The sequence below is a fragment of the Amblyomma maculatum genome, chromosome 10 (genome assembly GCF_055883805.1).
Source record: "Amblyomma maculatum isolate TAMU_Amacu chromosome 10, ASM5588380v1, whole genome shotgun sequence".
NCBI classification, from domain to species: domain Eukaryota; kingdom Metazoa; phylum Arthropoda; class Arachnida; order Ixodida; family Ixodidae; genus Amblyomma; species Amblyomma maculatum.
Genome location: NC_139353.1, coordinates 12,505,972 through 12,526,687, shown reverse-complemented (window position 1 = coordinate 12,526,687; position 20,716 = coordinate 12,505,972). Strand labels below are relative to the sequence as shown.

General features: G+C 43.8%; 1 long non-coding RNA gene across 1 annotated transcript; it reads right to left on the bottom strand.

Moving 5' to 3' along the window:
* Positions 1-15,826: 15,826 nt before the first annotated feature.
* On the bottom strand, positions 15,827-19,046 carry LOC146175624 (uncharacterized). Its single transcript, XR_014701148.1, has 3 exons — positions 18,973-19,046; positions 18,108-18,150; positions 15,827-15,987 (listed from the first exon to the last, which is right to left on the bottom strand). It is a non-coding gene; the product is annotated as an uncharacterized LOC146175624 (long non-coding RNA).
* Between the last annotated feature and the right edge of the window lie 1,670 nt (positions 19,047-20,716).

Here is a 20,716-nt window from a genome sequence, read left to right as displayed (position 1 = left end):
GCTTTACCAACCATGCTCTTCATTGAAAGTAGAAAAAAAGCGTATCTGTATATACTCAGGTATAGCATGTACCTAGTCGTCTGAATAACATTCTATGAGCGGGTGCCGCTCACAGAGGGTTACTCCTTATTTGTACACTTTCTTCACGAAACAAATTAAGCGAAATTGCCTAAAGACCACAGTTGAAAGTTGACTCGGCCGAAAAAATAAACACATGAAGTCTTCAAATAATGCATCTTACACTAGGTTGTAACAGCTCCAGCAACAAGAGATGGTAACGTAGGTGCGGTCCTTCTTATGAATTATTACTGCACTTGACATCAAAACTCGCAGCATAGACAGAACGTCGAGGCGCTCTGAAGTGGTGAGTAGTCAAGAGGCGCCACACTAACTCATAGCTAAGGGCGGTTAGTACACCGCTCTATCTTTTCTGCAGGCTTAAGTGCAACTCGATGTCTTTCCGACTCATGCCCCAATGTTTGCCATACCTTTGACACGGCTTCAGTATAACAATGCGTACCATCTAGACCACTTTTATTGACGACCATATGCAATGTTATGTCTCAAGATGACGTGTAGTTCCTTTGCTGATAAAATGCCCAAGCAGATTTCACATGCTTGAGAAATCTTGACTATTGAGATTCACTGTCGGAAAACGGCCTGTACTTGACTCTTCATAAGCCCCTACTGATGGTCATGCTTGTCTCCCAGTTCTGATACTACTGTTCGAAATAACTGAAATCGTGAGCGGAAAGTTTTATTGTTGAAGTATGCAATAATTAATGACTGCAGATAGGACAGAGAGACATCTTCTGATAAAATAGGAAGGAATAGTCATTATCTCCAGCAGCAGGTGAACCACAGAAATATTAGACGGTCCAGGCAGCAATACTTGTCTTACGAAAGCTGCAGTGCGTCGTGTGCTTATTTTTGCATTAAGACTTTTACTCGTGGTTTCGCTATTGACGGCAATCGTTAGTGACCAGAGTTCCAGTAATGCTGAGCGCAAATTGCCCGATCATTTTGCTGTCGGCGTATCAGCTGTTCAGCGCACTACATACTGATTAACGACCATGACGCACACCGCCAGGTCTGATTTTCTGCTCCACGGGTACCTAGCTGAAGGTAAGTCTTATGTGCGAACTATGCCGAAAGAAAGTGGTGATCTTATCCGATTATAGGGACTAATATAAGGTTTGGAACAGTCAGGACGTCTCTCAACGTTTGTCATTTTTGAAGTTAAGCGCGTCAAAAACTTGTTAGGAGTGGACACGTGACGACACCAGGCCCATTTCTTTGAATACGCAAGAAGGCGAGAGTGGGTGGTTTCACGCAGTAAGTTTGAAGAAGTAAAAAGTCATCGTCTGCGTTAGATATTTTCGCGCTTTAGTTTACTTCTTTCTTTGAGGAGAAACTATTGCGGTCAATGTGAAAAAAAAAAAAAAGACTCGATTGCATATGTATACGACTACTCACGTCCATGACGAGCCATGATCCCCAGAAGACGGCGGCTATGTAATGGTCCATCTGCGCCACGAAATACAGAATAGTTAGTAGGGCACTTGGTCGATACGAACGTTGGTCGGACAGAGGTAGTTCATTCAGTATCATTGTCGTGTGTCGTGCCGTCAGTACAATCTTGCAACCACATACTTTCCTTGTGGCTGATTCAAAGGTACTGGCATCTGGAAATTTGGTCTAGAGTCCTGTGTGCATTTAGGTATGCTGCAGCTAGGTATCAGTCTAAGACAAAAAAAGGAGAGCAAGGGTTGTCAGCTTAGCGCATTCATCAGCGAAACCACGTCTGCGTTTGTTTTAGCCATTTAAGACTTGTATTTTGCGGTGGAATCTGTATCTGTCGGGCGGTCACTGCAGGTGTCTACCTTCTACGACCAGCATGCACTCCCCACGTTAATCCAATGGGAACTATGCTCAGGCTGTACATTCCTCCATTCAAAATTTAATTGTAATTCCCAGTGAATTAATTGTATTAGCAAGTAGCAGGTGTTGCAGATTTCACGCCGGTATCTGAAAACAGAATGAGGGGAAGGAAGAATAGGTTGGGACAGCGCGCAAATGGGATTGCGCGCCATGTTGCAACACTGACAAAGGGGGGGACAGCCGAGGATTAAACGCATTCAGAGGCGTTGTGGTGTTTGCCCTGCTTTTTTTTTTCATATTTTATTGTGCCGAAACCCTGGTGAAGAAAGAAGATGTTGAGAGAGCGCGCGAATGGGACTCAGCGCCATGTTGAATATCGACAGCCGGATTACAGCTGGGGAATTACAGCTCTGGGAACGCATTCAGAGGCGTTCTGGTGCCTGCCCTCCTTCTTCGATATCAGGTGCTTCATATTTTATATCTGTTCCAAAATCAAGTGAAACTTAAACAATGCGTTGACTTTATATAGAAATTATCATGATTATCTTCTCCTTCTTATCCTTCTTATCTTCTTCCTGTCCTCCAGTGCAGCAGTGAACCGCGATACACTTCGATTTAAACCCCTGCCTTTCATCGACCTCTTTCTATCTTTCTAAATTCAAGTGAGCAGGTTCAAATCTAATAAAACTAATAATTTTGTATATTATGCAATCAAGGACTAATGGCGTGAGCCGTTAAAATATTGTTACAGGACGGTCAAGCATCTGACGCGGCAGTCTGACAAAAGAGGTTGAATTCATCCTCGATAATTACGTTGACGCATACAGAGTATATGCTCATGCGCTAAGCCAAGGCTTCACACACGTGACTGGATTTTTCACGACAAATAAGATGGCAGGAAGGGGAAGGGGGGGAGGGGGGTTCAGCAAGGCGGTAATTAAATAGACAGCCCCTTAAGGAGACATCGGCATTGCATTCGAAATGGGATACCCTGGCTACGTCTTTACATCATTTCCGAAAGGTATTTTGCATGCTTAGGATTCCTGAAGATTTCGAGACCTAGATATACATAGCGCCATGTCTTTGGAGTAGTCTCGTCTTCATCTTCTAAGCTACAGCAATAATGAGAACCGAACATGCCCAAGCTTCCACTCCGTCTACATATAGAAGGAAATTGCAGGATAATCATTTAAAGACACCGAGGAAGTCTTTTACACCTGCTCCCGTTTGCTGTCTTATGTGGACAGCGTTAAAACGAGTGTTACCTGACTCGTCGTAGCCAAAGAGTAACTGCGCAGACATATTTCCTCACTTCCTGCTTAGGCAGTAGTCGAAAGGCAACGCGTCCGGTTCGAAGCTGAAAGTTCCGCCGTTACACTTCCCTCTAGGGAGAGTTTTTTTTTTTTTATATTATTCCGAAGAAGATTTTATTTTATATCTTCTATCGGCTGTGTACGCCGGATGCCGTGCATCCGTTACAAACAGGAGCTAGAGGTGCGCCCGCCAAATGTGTCAGCAAATGCCACCAACATAAAAAATTGTTAAACTCGATATCACTATCAGAAACGAGAATGGTCAGTGTCACTAGGAATTTGTCCCAAGAGTTTCATTCACGAAATAATGTGCCACAGTACTCTGTCAATCTAATGATTAGCCCGGTTGTTCCCAAGGCATAGGTATTGCAATTTATATGCGCGAAGTTCCTCCATACCTCCATGATACCTCTGGAGGCACTGCATCACCTGGACGGAATGCCGGAGGCTACAAACGCGTTGCAGAGCTTCGGGTCGTAAAGCAGATTTTACACTAATACAGATTTTGTGCGTCCATACAATTACAAAGGCTAACAATTATTTTTGGTTTCACTTACCATACAACTCATTTCTCGAGGTCGCCGCAGCAGTGGCAGTATAACTTTGAATTACAGCATCAGGTGAGTAATTCAATAACAAGAGAATAATTCAATAACTTGAACTGCACAGCACGATTGGGTACACAGAAATTCTCCACTGAGAAAGCTTATTCGAACAAGACAAATTAATGAGCCCTACGATGCAATAACCCAATACATGTTTTGACACAGAGACGTCTTGAATTATCATAGAGGTATCATATACAAAGAATGACTAGGTAAGACACAAGTATAATATTTAAAACATATTTTATAATACAATCTGCTTGAGATTATTACGTCGTGCAGCTTCTTTCAGCGGGGATTTCATTGTAGACTACTGCGCAGAAAAAAATAAAATGTTATTTGTAATATATATGCACCACCTTATATTCAAAATATTTTATTTATTATTGACAACACAAGCTTAACTCTTAGGCCCGATTGGCAATTGCAGAGGGCTTCATTCTCTACTGGGATTTTGCTTTGTTTTTTAATATGTAGCTATCATTCCGTCTGTATTCCTCAAGGCAGAATGTCTGCAAGTTTCTGAATTTTTCGTGTTGATCTACCACAGCTTATTTTATGGGGCCAAGGGTAGCCTAACATACTGCGTGACTGGCGTAAAACGTAGTTTGTTTTTCTGAATACGAAGCATCTGAATTTCGAATTCAGGTATCTCGCCTTGGCAGAGGTGTGTCATTAGAACGCTTACGTCTGCATATTTTTGTTGCGTACAAACATTGTGTGTGCGGGGGGGGGGGGGGGGGGGGCTATATTAGTCGTGATAGTATATATCACAAAACGGCCGCGCTGGGAACAAGTATTCAATAGCTGTTACACTTCCGAAATTTATTTAGATTCATTTGTGAACGTTTTTTACACGCTACGCTGCTTCAGACGCTATGGAAAAATGTAGTGCTCAGTAACCTTGCAACTTTGCAACACTTTACAAGACGAAGAAAATTGTTTAAGTCAATAATCAACTTCTTGTTTGAGAAGAGGCAAAAATATTTCTAATGAATAGTGTGCACCATTCGAGCCATCTCCAACCGCGACAAAACGAGCAAAAGAGGCCACGTAGACTTCCACGCACCATGAACTACTTTAATGCGTATCTATATCACCCAGCTTCTTACTAGTGTTTTATGGTGTCCATCACTAAGTGTTAGAAGCCAAGCTAAATATCGGCTCCAAGCATTTACACTATCATACAAGCGGTCGTGGAATCGCGGCATTCCGTATTTATCTCGCACTCATTTAAACTCAAGAAGATTCTTATATGAGCATGTTGGCACAACCGGCGCTTATAATGCAACGCTATTTCACTGTTTCCAGTAGACTATGAAATAGCGAAAGGCTACATAAACGCACTATGCGAGGAGGTGTTCGGCGACACCCTTTTTCTTGTATTTTTCAAACTTTTGCTTGGCAAGAAAGCAATATATGATACGTGCAAATTTTTTTTCACACTTCTCATCTTTGGATCCTTTGTCGACGCTCGAAAAAAAAAAAATTCTCGATGACCGTATTTTTCCGATTCATCGCGTTTTCTCCACAATGTCCATTTAAAATTCCCTCCAATCTCGCAGATAGGATGCACTCAAAATGGTTTACGCTATTTCTATTCTGTTTCTTTCTATGTATGAGGAGAACACAGACATTAGCGCATCCAGACCCATGCATGCGCATTTAGTCCGAAAACAGCAGAGCAACCATTGCTGAAATAAGAGCCCTAAGCGGTCCCAAACGGCCAATGCATGTGCACTTCGGCTACTGAAAGCAAGATCAATAGTACAAATGGGGAGGACCATGCAAAGTATTAGTGGCAGCGTCAGACAATTGTTAGTAACGGAAAAGATAAGGAACCTAAAGAAAGAAACGACAGCTGGCTCTCCCTAAGAAGTCGCAATGCCGCTACAGGATTCATGAGTTGATTGCACTAGCAATTACCAAGGAGCTTACTGGTGCTATGAAATAAATATGCGTGCGTTTCAAAACCAAAATGGCACCTTATTGTAAGAAATTTGTAAGAAACAACTTTCTTTAATGTGAGCGGTGCGTTCAGACCTACAAAGCTAGGGTCGCACTAAAAGAAGGTGTGCCTTTGGCATTATGTATCGCTCACGCGTTTACGTAACATTGTCCTTGAGCAGTCACCTTGAGGCGCAAAAACGGCAAACGCAGATTTTTCCTCTTTGCGCAATAAAGGCATTTTCTGCATAGCTGGGCGTGAAATATTTACCTTTTGAAACCTTTTTTTACTGCCAGGCATTTCGCACACAAGTTTCTGTTTGTTTTTTTTTTTCGCACGATGTGGCACTCATGTAAGGGAAAAACTATTTCGCTGAGCACATCATTGACGGCGCAATAGGCGTGAAACCTGAAAAGGTCAAAAAGCTCGCATAGGTAACAACGGACCTTTCTAATCTTTCGTATGTGTTAGCCTTCACAGCTCATTCAACAATGAGTTTTCTTTTTCTTCTATATGTGCAATTAAGTACACGTCGAGCTCATATTCGCTGCTTTTTCGGCGTTACTTCGGAAACACGTTAGGAGGTAACCGCAGCAAGCACGGCTCCCCTTTACATGACGATGAAAATGGCAGTCACCTATTCCTGTCTCTCTCACACCCTCAAGAAGCGAATGGACTTGACGGCAGTGTAGCTTTGGTGTCAGTTGCTTCAGTTCGTGTTATCAGACGAGCAAACATAGGTTAGCACACCGTTTTTTAATACTTCAAGCGAGTGGAAGCAAAATAAAAGTGGCGGAGAACATTCAGTCCCCTCATCGCCCTGAATCTCCTCCAGTCTTCTGGCGCGTCTAGCTGTAGTCTTTCTCACCGAAGCATCAACTGTGCTTGGTCCGACAAGCCGTCGACCTCCTTGACGCTTAATCATGCAGCAGATTGAAGTCTGTTACTATTACGATTACTACTAACGCCTTGCTTTTGAAACATAGCACTGTGATTAAAAAGTATGGTCCCGAGAAATACGGCACAGTCGCGATTGCCTAATTCTTGAGGTTCTGAGAATGTCCCCTGCAGAATCATAATTTATTGCACAACTTTCTTTCTTTCTTTCTTTTTTACCCTGCTTTCACAGCCTGATTCGATGCTTGGAATATGATAAAGCGAGCATCTGCGGCTTCCTGACGTAGTGTTATAAAAAAACAACAATAATCTCGCTATTGAAAGTACATTAAAGAAACTTCGTTTACAATCGCCGTCTAGGTGCTTTTTCTGGCGGCACTCCGGCAATGGGCGCTAAGAGCATTTCGTGCTTGAGTCTCTAGCGAATTAGATCGGAAGTCGCACACAGCTAGTACAGCCTTCGCTAAAAGTGTAGAGCCCAGAAGGTTTGTTTCTGAGCCGTGTAGTGGCGCTAATTCAGCGTTAGTGGAGCTCCGCCAAATTGGAGAGGGTAGAGAAAAAAAGGATAGGAGCACTGGAAATGCATTACAAGCCGCCTGAAGTAGCTCAGATGCAGACATCTTGGGCTCTACTCTGCACTTTAGACAAAGACAGCACTTTCACCACTGCCTAGCTAGGCGCCCCAGCCATTTGCAGCCAACGAGGGGAATTGAGTGCAAGCTCCAAACCTGAGCGACGCGATGAGCGGTAAGGACTCAGATGATCCAGCTCTGCGCGCGAAGTCACTGTACAGGACGCCGCTGCGGATTATTGTCTCATATGCTTAGCGCTTTTGGCCACATATCAACAGATCACATGCATGTGGATGTATGTTTAAAAGAAGCCATATTACTGGTGTAGGAGAGTCACGCGTAAGATAACTGAGCAGACAAACCATTGTACCTTTATATGCCTGTTAGGTGGGAAGGGCGGCTTCCCCGCCAGCTGGTAAATGGTTCGCCGGCCCAGAACTCTCAGCAGGCCCTGGGTGACAACCATGAAAGGCTTTATTTGGCAAACTGGCGGATTTAAACACGGTCCTCCAAAGCTTGGAAGTCCTATGCGTATACATCGTCAAATTACAAGTAAACACTGCGTGTGTTTTGCGTGTTTGTGGGGTTTAACGTCCCAAAGCGACTCGGGCTATGAGAGACGCCGTAGTGGAGGACTCCAGAAATTTCGACCACCTGGGGTTCTTTACGGGCACTGACATCGCACAGTACATAGACGTCATGTTTTTCGCCTCCAACGAAAAGCAGCCGCCGAGGCCGGGATTTGATCTCGCATCCTTAGGAACAGTAGTCGAGCGCCGTAACCACGGCGCCACCCCGGCGGGGTACAAGTAAACGCTGCGTCGGGGCTCTTCATCCAGATGATGCAACAGCCGGGACTTTTCATGGGTCACCATGCTTACAGAACGAAAGCAAACAGGGACCAATGAGCATGCAGACTGGTCCAGGCAGCGTGAAGTGAGGCCGTAATGAAGGGGTATATTGTAGAGCATCGGATTCGTAGCCTTTAGATATATAGGTACTGCTACCGAATACCACTACCACATAATACCACTACACATATGCTTTGGTAGATAAAATATTTTCCCGGCAGGTTACTGTGCGTCGCCACACCTGAACACAACACTAAATCGGTCAGGTATCGCATGGATGTGCCAGGGCTGCACCAGAGGGCTCATTACTAGCGACGGCAGTGGATATCGGATTTTGCTTATTAATGACGACGTCTGTTTTCTCGCTGCCGCATCCCCTTGCTCCCTATACACTTCCACCCTCTTTCCTTCCATCGACCAGAATAAATGCAAGCTCTATGCATATATATTCTGTTATTTTAGTCCATGCTTACCCGACGCGTTGCTTAGTTCTTACCTAGCTGAAGTTTATCCCCCATCCACTCTCTGAAAGGGCATGACAGGAACATATAGATGTGGTCGAAATACAAACACATCATTGTGATGTGCAGTATCGGTGTATGCGTAAGAATCACAAGTGTGTAAAGCTGCTCCGGAGTCGTCCACAACAGTGTGGTTCACTGAACATGTGACAATCGAGATATTATCGGCGCATTCAAAAGAGAATGCGCCGTTTATAGACCTCGTTCACCAGCTCATCTAAACAGAGAGAGAGAGAGAGAGAGAGAGAGAGAAAGAGAGAGAAGGCAGAGAGGTTAACCAGGAAAGCTTCCGGTTTGCTACCCTGCACTGGGGAAGGGGAATGAGGAGTTTAAAGGAGAAAGATAGAAGTGAATGATAGGAAAGGTAAGGCGGCGAAGAGCTCAGTCACAGTTTCTCAATCAAGTTTGTGTCTCTCATAAAACACATAAGTGCTTTGAAGGCTCTGTCGTTTTGTGAGAAAAATATTAGGGAGGAGGAGGGAGGGGGTCACCGCCTTGAAGGGTATGCCGCAACAGTGTAAAGTTTCCTGTCTGCCAACTCTCCTTTCGGATCATCATTCACATACATGTACTTCGCTAGTCTCCTAATGGATCTCACACATACTGGTTAGTATAGTTTTATGTTAAAGGTCGCGCCACCGACATGCATGTAAAACGCCGGTTACCCAAGCCTGTAGGAATGAGCCTGCGTGTCTGACTCAAAATTCAAGGAACGAGTTGGTAGCTCCTGCCATATAGTTCTAGTCATGTTGTGGCGTGACGTCACACCACCCACCACCCAATCAGGGCCCGCCATGCCCCCTGCCAACTACCACCTCCCGGAAGCATTCCCGCGGTTTTTCGCTCACGACGCCTATGCCGAATTTTCTGGAGTGCGGGCTATTAACGCTATCTCGTTAAAAAAAGCATTCTGGGCAGTTTTATCTCCAGCAGAAAATAAGATTTTACTTTCATGGCTAAGTAACAGCTCTGTTAGAGGCTTGTCCCAACATGCTACCCGCTACACAGGCTGCTCATGTCGAGCGTGGCTTCAGTCCCTTGCAGCCGCTTTATAAAATGGGGTACTTACGCCGATAGAGTAATCCGAGCGCTCAAACATCTGCGAATGCAGAAAACAAGATATTGAAATTAGTTTGTGCATAGTCATAATTCTAGCCCACCTCTTAATTATGAGGCGACTGTGAGTTATTGTGAAATAGTGTTATGTGCACGTTGATGGGAATAGCCTAACCTTACGGCGCGCAGCACAAATTTCCCTTGAAAGTTTCTTCTTGCTCTCCAAGCGAGTAGTTAACCACTATATGAAAATGAGTTTTGAAAAACACTTGATGCAACAATAAAGCATTCTGACACCTTTATGAACATATCTATAGAAACTGCTTAAGCTACAGTTGCGTAGCAAAATTTTGCTTCAGATATTTGTCGTGCGCTCACAACTTAGTAATTAAGACTGTCATAGAAAACTAATGCGGCCAGGTTTAGAGAGGAATTGAAAAAAATCGAAAGCCTCTCGAGGCCAATATTGTTACAACGAAGTTATACAATATGTGAAAGCACTGATCTCAAAAGCTATTCTCCAGATTTTGACCTAAAGTTTGGGGTATAGTTTCTTATCAAAATTTCCGCAGTCATTGATAACTACAGCATCGGTTTTGTATTCTGCAGCCTGTCCTTTGGTTAAACAGTTCTTTTTTTTTTTCCGGGCTAAATGTATCCTTCAGAGGACGCCATATCTCGAAATAACACTATCATTTTGTGACTCGAGGCTCTTCACTCAGCATGTCTTGAAAGTGCGAGGAAATGTTTTTATAAGGCGAGGAGCTATGAACACGTGTATAAGTGATCAAAGGCGAATTCCTAGAGCCAGGGTTGAAATAATTCAAGAAGTATCTATCACGAACTTCCAAAAGGCTGAAAACAACGAATGGAATAACGTTCCCATTGCCATGATGGGCGCTCTGTTTCTTCAAGGGCCTTTTAGAATTTGATTTCTGAAATTTCTCCCTATTAAGATCACAGACGAGAACAAAAGGAAACACAGAATAGTGGTATTCGTTTAAACTTGTAGCATCGTACTTGGCTTCCACCGTCAGCGCTACGCGAGACGTTCTAGGGTAAGCATAGATTTTCCCTGTTCCTGCGCATAATTAAAATTGATGCCGGCAAAGAAGAAACAAAAAGATAAAAATAAGGTCTAATCAGCTACGCTGACTACTCAAGCGCTTCTGGTGCAATTGGGAAAACTTTCACATCGATTTAGTCAAGTTCAAAAACATTCGATGTACCCCAGCAACGATCAGAATTAGACATGATTGCTTAAAGAAGCATGGACAACCGAGGGCACAATTCTGATACTCCTAGCGCATCATGCAGTGCATTGTTGGAACCAACGTATCAACGAATGCATTCACCGTCATTGCCTAATGCGCGCAGCTCATTTTGCCCGCTAAAATTAGCCGCTCCGCATGTAATGATGCCGTCTTTCAAGGACTTTCCCGCACGTTTCTCGTTATTCAACGTGAGGCAATACGCCTTGCGTAATTTACGACCAGCACAAAAGCTTAGAGTGGTTCATTCTCCCTTCAAAGTTTTTCTCTTTCGTGTGTTGCGAACTGCAGAAAGCTTTGCATTACTTACGTCACTCGGCAGGTCGTAATGGCCGGTGAGAACCTGAAAGGAGCATCGTTTCACAACATTCCACTCGCATGATCAGGCCAAAATATTAAATCAGCTTACAAAACAAGAGAGAAACAGAGAGCATATGTCTCCCATTTGCAGAAACACGCCAATACGAAAGTTTGTAATGTTTCTGCGCGCCTCCAGTAATGAAAGGTCGCTAACTATTGGCTCCATGACAAGACAATGAGAAGATAAGGTGGTTCATAGATAGCTAGGAGGAGGGAAGGCATGGATGTTAATCAGAAAGGCCTCCGGTTGGCTACTCTACGCTGAGGAAAAGAGATAAGACGATTAAAGAGGGGAAGAGACAAGGGACGTGAAGCAGAGTTTTTCATTCAAGCCAGAGGTTGTTAGACAATTAAGCAGTGCCCTGTATGCCTTGGGGGCAGTCGACTGTGGTGTCCACAGACCAAGGATCTTATCTGCCGTTAAAGGACGATGATTGAGGTGGTCCAGCGCAGTCGCAGTGCTGAAGGCACGTTCCATCTTACTGAAGGCTGTTTATTTGAACGACCCTTTGATTGCTTCCCTCCAAGAAAACAGTACGTGAGCGATAACAACTGCCTTCTACTTATGACGTCAGCACTACCACCGCCACGCTGTCGAGGATTTCGTATCTCATGTGTTGGCGGTGATAGGCTATCTACAAAAAAAAAAACAATACCAACTCGCCCAATCAGCCGTTCTTCTACAATACCCAGGTCTGGTTCAAGTCTCGTAGTGCCCCGGCTCCTAGCTTTCGAATGCATTGCACTTCCGCGACACTGCTATTGTCCCAAATTACTAAAAACTTTTTGGACATCATCGCATGGGAAAATCCACAAGACAGAACTGAAGGAAAAATATACGGGCACCAATTTTTGAAGTCAAACCAGTGCATTCGCATCAAACCTATGCAGCCATATAGAGTGGATGAGGTGAGCCATTCACAAAGTAGAAATACTGTGAATTTGGTTCACCAATCCTCGTATTTATTAGCATATCAGTACAAGCATAATTTCAATCAGCCTCTTGTCAACGTCCGTATTTTCTTTGTCTTATCTTGTGTATCGATCATGCCGCTTTTTTTCCGGCATACTGTATACGAGCCACTAAATAGCCCAACCTCAAGTTTTCAATCATTTTTTCAAGGCTGATAATTGTGAGGGACAATAATCAAGCACCGACCTGGTGGATTGTGACGAATAGACGAGCGTCCGTCAAACCGTGCAGCTCACTGCGTCCCAGGTATAAACACTGAATAGCTGCTATGAAAATTAAAGAAGCATCGAAGACAAACTAAAGTTTATTTGCAGCAATATACTATCTGTCTACTACGCAAACTCTGCTAGTTGTACAATGAACACAATTGTTGTATACCACAAAAGGGCAAGAACGAAATAAAGGTATTTCCTACACCGACTATCTTAGCAGCCAAACTGCGATAACATGAACATATTTTTGCGCTGGTATATGTGTGTCGATACTACACTATAGGCATTCATTTTCAATAATGCGGGATCGAATCCTGGCTCCGGCGGCCACTTTTCGATGGAGACGAAAAGCAAGGCGCCCGTGTGCTATGCGATGTCAGTGCACGTTAAAGGACCCCAGGTGGTCAGAATTTCCGGAGTCTTCCACTACGGCATCTCTCATAGCCTGAGTCGCTGTGGGACGTTAAACCCCAAAAACCAGACCAAAAACAACCAAATCATTTGAAATCACAAGCTGGAATCTCGCAGTAAGAAAAAAATGCTTCGCTATTAATTTGCAGATCTTCAGGTAACAACCTATACTGTTCCAGCCGAAAGAGCATCAACACATTTATAGAGAAAAGCAAAATTAATTTTCGCAAGGCAGACTAAGTATCTAGTTTTTTAGGGCGTGCAATTTAGAAAAGCCGTGGAGCTAAATTCTCACCCTGATTATGAGTGACGCCAAGACGACGACGTTGAAGACGATTCTGGACTTGCAGAGTGGAAGGGTGGCCTTCAAGATGTCCATCCTTTCCTGCGACCCAAACACTTAATCAGGACTATCCCATCGAAGAGTGCACCTGAAGAGCGCTCTCAGTGCTTTCTCCACTTCACGAGCATTGCTGAATCTGGCGGCTCGCAGAAACTGCTTAGATAACTTAGAACGATTCCCTCATGCCCTTTTGCAGCGTGGAGCCGCAAATCTTTAGGCTTAAGGCGGCCTCCTCGGGCAAACACTGAAGGAAGAGGAAACGAAGTCATACAAAAAAAGGGAAAACAACCCTTCGCCGACCTAAAAAGGGTTACGAACAGGAAGTTCAATGCTTGCGCTGCGCCAGACATCCGCTCCCGAAATTATTCTCGCTGCGCGTCCTTCACCTCCCCCTCTCCCCCCCCCCCCCCCCTCAAAAAAAAAAAAGAAAGTATTTTTGAAGCGCGGAGAGCCAAGTTCTACATGCTAAGTACAAAATGCTTTAGGTCTTGTTCCCAGAAAGTTAAGGAGAACATACTCCAGAGATGACGTAGATCCTGAGCTTAAATATGAAACCAAAACTGGAGCCCAAAATGCATCCGAACCACATGAACAACTGTTCCGAAAGTTTCCATACTTTTCCGTCTAATAAGTATAGAAACAACTTTGATCCCGAGACTGTTTATACTACGAGCGCAAGATTCCAGATGACTTAGGCCCTTATGACATTCCAGCAGCCTGATGCGCTGCGCTCTACCTTATTTTTTCCTTTGGTGGTCGCATATTCACTTTCGTCGTCTTTCCTCCGACAGCTCTGTGCCTCGAAATACCAGCACAAGAAAAGTGCTCTTCAGCTGGTTAGGCAATCGCCCATGCACGCGCCCCTTGAACGCGTGAAAAAAAATCCGTGGAAGCCACGCGAGCAGCCCGGTTTGATAACTAAAAGCCGGTGAAAGTGTCGTCCCGCACACCAGTTTCATGACCTGGCCATCATCCAAGTGTGGCTACCGTGTCTCTATCAGCAATCCGAGCATGTGTGGCACCATTTAATGCAAAATACTTTGGCTCGTGAGCGGCGTGGACGGAGCCTGTTATCAGACCGTGTCCGCACTAACTGGAAATTAAGGAAAAAAAGAAATCGTGTCACCACCAGGAATCAAACCTCTATCCCAACAGATCCTTCGCCCAGCCACAAGAGCATGATTTCATCGCCACTTGTTTGCCTTCATTACCTTTATTTCTCAAAAATACAGACTGGCCTAATTTCAGAAGTGAGCCAGTTTTACACTACGATACATTTCACTAAGTTTTCGAAACAAATTATCTGTTAGACAGAACCTCCAAAATACTCTCGGGCAGCCCTGATGTGAAGATTAGCATGGTGAATAGCCATTAGGAGTTTCCATATGCTATACAAAGCTAATAGCATTATCATGTCATAAGAAACTCCGTCATCATTCTCTGTAGCTAGGACCTTACGTCATGGAGGTTTAAGGGAAGTCTTTGTACAAATGTTTGGAAATCTTTGTTGAAAATTAATGGAAATCTTTGGACATGGCTGCGACATAGTGCTCTCGTGCCTGTGCCAGGGAGCTGAACTTTACTATCGCTGCAGCCGATCACGCCTCGTATAAAACTACAACGCACTGTGGCGCTGTGCACTAAACGTCGTCTTCATCAAGTTCCAACTGCAAAAATCACTCTCGCGTTGTGCACTGAACATCGTCGTCTTCATAAGTTTCATCTGCGCCACTCCTTGATTTAACCTAGGTAAATACCCCCTGCATATACGCCATTTGGGCGTGTGCGGCCAAGGTCCGCTAGCGTAATCTCAGTCAAATCCACCAGGATGCATGGCAGAAATCGCAATGGTTTCGCGTTACTGCTTCTAAGCAGAATTAGGTCAACCCTTCGAATTCTTTTTTTTTTTTTTTGAGAGGTTGTATTTCATTGCTCGACTGGATTGCTGGATTGCTTGAATTGCTTTGGCCGACTATTAGTGGCAAAGCAGACGACTCGTTTATAGATTGTTTTATGCCATTATTTCCACTATGGAGACAATTTGGCACATTTAATACGATACTCCGCAAAGAAAGCAGCGGCTGTTCATAAAATTGGGTTTCTATTGCTTCTCTCCGATCTTTATTTGTCTTGCCGTGAGATCGTGGGCTTGTTACTCTTATCCCATTCTCTGCAATTTGTAACACGCGCCTCGCGCTAAATATTATAGTAGAATAGTATTCAATAAAGATTAAATTTAGGAATCTTTTCGGATGACACACAGCATTCGACAGGCTTGTAGTCATGTCTCTTTTTCTTCTTTGTGATTTATTGTAAAAGAAAAGGAAAATATTTATGCTCACGGCAGCATCTGCTATCGATATCCGAAACAACCGAGCAACAGCCCACAGAAATAAAAGGAGAGGTGCTGCAAGGAGGAAAAAAAGCAGAGGAGCGATAGAAAAAGAACATGAGAGGTAAAACAATAAACAGTGCAAATAGCGTGGAGTCAGCCCGCGATTTCCCGAGCACAGAAACAGCTTAACATTCAACTCCCACCTGTGTAGCCATTCCTTATCTTTTTTTTCTTCTCTACACCAGTGCTTTAAGAGAGCCCATATTGGTTATGGGTATCACATACTCACGGTCAGGCAGGCGGTGATGAGCAGCACGCTGACGCATGCACCCAGTGTGCCTTCGATGACCAGCACCAGCATTATAATCCGGCCCGGCAGAGGAGGATTGTTGTGCTTGGTGGCCAAGTCCACCGCATTCTGATCGTACGACGCCGCGTCTGCGCATAGCACAAGGCACGGGCACAATGTAACACGCTCATTTGGGTGTAAGTGATGCCAGGTACGCTCAGCATAAGAAGCAAGCCGATAATCATTGAACATGAAAAAAAAATGTGAATGAAAAAACTTGTGTGCTGTATTAGGGTGATGAATTAGTCGGGAAATGATGTTATGCCATTATTCCAATCTGCTAAATGCAATCGCAACAACAAAGAAAGATCCCTCAAATTCCCCGACGCTGTCCTCGTCCAAACGACTTATACAATGAACCCTTCAACGCACATCCTTTTCTCTTGAAAAGAACGTTCTGCTCTGTTTTAGACCAAGCAGTTAACATGGTCATCGTATATCCTTGAGATTGAGGAAAGATATCCTGATTGGCAAAGAGGTGACAATATGCTGCTGAAAACTTTTCAATGCCGTTCAGCGTCTTCATGCGTTGCATTGTAGACTGTGGATTGGTTTCGGTTAGGGCTTCTTCGCCCCCACAACACAAATGAACTTGCCAGCGTATGACTGTCTCCAGTTTAGTTCGATGACAAAGAAGAAAACCAAAGTGTCGCTTGCCGCCTGTAGAAACGGTAGTCATACCATCAGCGGGACTCCGCTTTCGAGACCATATTCTCTGGCCGAAATCAACGTCTTTCTTCCAGTACTCACGCTTATCTCGAAACAGTAATAGCGTGTAGTTCCAATTAGATCATATTTTAGCCCTAGACGTTTTAAATATTGCCACTACGAAATATGCCCCAACAAATTTGAAATTGTTGCCTTGCCTGCCGAGAGGCACAACGTGCACTCTCAAATGGTGAGCATTGTGCATAGTGTCTGATTATTTAACACACAACAAAACTGAAATTAAACTGAATTAAAGTTTCCCTGTATTTTTGAGAAACAATTAAATACATCTAATCATAAAATATCTGTTCAGTTTCTTCTTTTTGCATATTTTACTTTTTTAGCTTACTATTCGTTTCATGTTCAGTACCAATCATTAAATTCGAACTGCACAAGAACGTATCTTCTGTTTCGGTAAAATAACTGTGAAAAAATGCAAAAATAAAATTTGTGGTTTTGCAAAGTTGTGTCTGCGCAGCTTTAACCGCTCTACAAAATTTAGTGCATGAGGATAAAATACGTGTAAAACAATAAAGGGATTCCCGCACCAAATTTTTCCGTGTATCTTCAGGTACTTGCGTTTTTCTAATTAATTTCTTAGGCACGTTGCATCAGCAGGCCCGCTCCTTAACATATGAGGCCAGTAAGCACCCACAAATGCTTTCCGTCGGTGCGAGCTGAGTTTCAAAATGGCAACATTATCTTAGTTGATGCTTCGGTCAGTTTCCAGTCTTTGCTCTTCTAATAAAAGCCGGTAAAAAAGTGCTCAACGAAAAAGCTTGAGGAAAAAAAATGACAGGTGTGCGCAGAAAGGGAATCTGCAAGAGTCGCTCTTCTTTAGTGCGCATTTTAGTAGAGAGCGTTGCACTCCTGAAGGCGGGTGCTCACGCTTCCGGTGCCTTAAGCACCAGCTCAGCACATACGTCTCGCTGAAATACTTATCGCGATCCTAAAACAGCCAGCCCGCATCGCAACTGGTTTACCCAATCGGCGAGCAACAGTGGTTAAAATAAAATGCAAGATGCCGTCGCCTCGCAGAGTAAGAAAACAAAATGTCTTTCATCTTTCCATGCCTTCATTTGATCAACCTTCGATGGCTTAATTAACCTAAATATACGTATGAAAGTGCGAGATCAGATTTTTATTCTCCTGCGATGATACATTTTCGACTTTTCATTAGGTTGCGGTTGTGAAAGTTAATAAACTGCTTAGGTCAGTTGTTGCCGAGAAATGATAATTTACCAGCCGCAAGTACAAAATTATGGCTGTGGTTAGCAGTAGGCTAGCTGATACAAGGTCCATTTTCTTTTGAAACTAAATATACGTTTACTCGGAATAGAAACCGAATAACCTACTTATTAGCATCAGTTTAGAAATTATTGTGCATATCCAAGGAGCCGGCTTCACTGAATAGGTGCTTTCTCTTTTTCTTCTATTATAGCTGCATATTTTTAGCATTTATTATTCGAGCAATGGCGGCCACGGAAGGTACGACACTCACTGGGTGACGTGAAAGCGTGGTAGACGCCATTCAGGTTCCACGCCTGAAAAAAAATAAATACCATAAATGGTTACGAAGGATGTCTTGTCTGTACATCAAAATATTATAAAAGTCAAACAAATCCAGCTTTCTCCGTTACGCATTGTCAGCAGAAATAAACAGTAAATTGTGAATTGCTGTGCTTAAATTCTCCCAAGTCACAATCGGGAAGTGATTCGTCTTTTATGGAGTTCAAGCCTCTCTATTTGCGAATTACCATTTATATAAGGGATGGTGTACTTTAGTTTAGCCCGTTTGAGATCATTTGTACGCTCTGAAATCGCACACCACACAAGTGCTTTTGTAGCTAGCTTCCATATGTGCTGCGGTCTTGACCAAAACCGCGAACTTGAGGTCAACAGCTCAACGCTACAGATACTAAAAATCCAATCTTCCAACTTGCGGCTCCATCACAGCATAAAAGCCCAGAAAGTCCGGAATAACGCTCCTAATTTTTGTTTCTGGTACCATGTCCTAAATGCACGTAACAATCAGAATTGCCGCATTTATTGATGCATCGACTTTGTTTGGCTGTCACAACTGCAGAAAGCGCGAGCATCAATTTACAAGTCACATTTTATGGTGCATAGGAAGCGTATAGGCATTCACTAGCAACATGTTCGCGTGGCATATCATCGCGCACCACGTAGATTTCTCAAAATTGAAAATACCCTCATTCTATCACACGGTATTCTGCTGCGACGACTGAGGCTCGTCATAAGCGACTACCAACTTGCCCTCACCACTTTCACGCTAACACGCCAGCTAGAAGTCCACCCGCATTCGACGTACTAGGCTTTTCTTTTTGCGTCGAAAGCATACTTACCCCGCAGACCATGGAGAGTAAGATGATCTCGGCTCTGGACCGCAGGCACATCGTTCATGTAGAGGCGCACTCCTGGAATGAATAAATGAACCGCACTTTCCAAGCAGTTTTACACATAACAAGACCGGCTGATGGTCTTAGGCTGAGTGAATATTACATGGTTTCGAGTACCGATATACCGATTCACTAACATCCTATTCTAGTCATTGACTGAATCAAATAGTGTTTTCAGATTTATTCGTAAGGAGTCAAAATATGGTTTCATGTTTGCGAACACGTTCGGAGCAACTGAATGAAGTTCCAACAAGACACTCTGTAGTTTCTTTCCACGACTGCTTTCAAATCACTTTACAAGCCGACGCAGCCACGGCAGCCTGCCGGCATTGTACCGCTCCGCAAAGACATCCATTCACGTGTAGGCGTCCATAAGCTCGTACAATAAGCCGCCAAGATTGGACGCCACAACAGTGCTGAGGCAGCTTTAGCGAACCATGATTCAATGCCCGACCTTCGAGTCCATGACTTATACCTTAGCCCTCTGGTCGTATGAGATGCACTGGCCTATGTACAGTCGCCGTAAGTAACAAACGGTAATTTCACTACGCGTATGATTGTCATGGATGACACTGGAGTTTCAATACTGGCGGCGTGGCGTTCCCCGTAGTGAAGGACAGTGAGCGTATTCTACTTGTGTTACCTGTATCTCCAACTCAGCCCTGTAGTAAGAGTACCGCTGTTAAGCTTCGGTGCTTTCAACGATTATTCAGTTTTTCGCAACGAGTAATCGTAATAACACATGATTCGTCCTTAGTCGTATATTCAATTTAAATAGATAACTGCCTTCGAATCACTTTTCAAACCGTGCTATTCGCACATGTTTATTCCTGAAGAACTAACTCATACCTATCTCTTGCGTTCATGCCTTCTGTCCACTTCCGAATCATCCCCTTTAGCGAAAGCTCCAAGATGTATGCACGTCTCCACTATATATGACGCACGCTTGGTTAGCAGCTTCCACTCGAAGTGACCTTTAAGCCACGTCTCTCGCCTTGCAGCGATGTTACAGACCCAACACTTCCTCTGGCTCTCTCATTTCACATTTGTATGCCTTTATAGGGCGATATGTATCTTCAAAAATGGCTGGCACCAAGAATTTGTGATGGGATGTTTTTAAAGCATTTTCTCTAGGTATTTTAACGTAAGAAATGAACCAGCACAATGACAGCATAAGATCTACTGAGCCGAGTGTCCCTATTGGGTAAAGTTGGGCATTAGGCTCGGTGGCACTAACTTCATGCGGTGGTGTGAGAGGAAAACACAGGCATTCCAAACTGCCAGCGTAGAACACACATGTCAGGTTGCTATTGCCACTTACTGGCGTTAGTAAATGCAAGGTTCGCCCATACTTTACTGGTGGATGTAGTAGCACCAAGATAACTTTCTGAGTTGCTCACCGGTGGTTCTCTACGACAAGACATTAGGATTCTGAAACCCACTGTTGCACTGTTGCACTTCCTTTTCTTTCTTCTCTACTTGCTCTTCTGTCTGCGCGAGGCAGCGGAGGTGGCTCAGCTACAGAGCCAGTAGGCCCGTGCATTTTCTTTTCCTTCTTCCTACAGCCACAGCCACAACAACAACAAAATATACATTCTCAGGATGTGTTAAGCAATCGTTTAGGATAACAAATGTGAACAGAGCCTAAAATAAGACGTGAACTGCATAAGCATATCGTGTTGGAGAATAG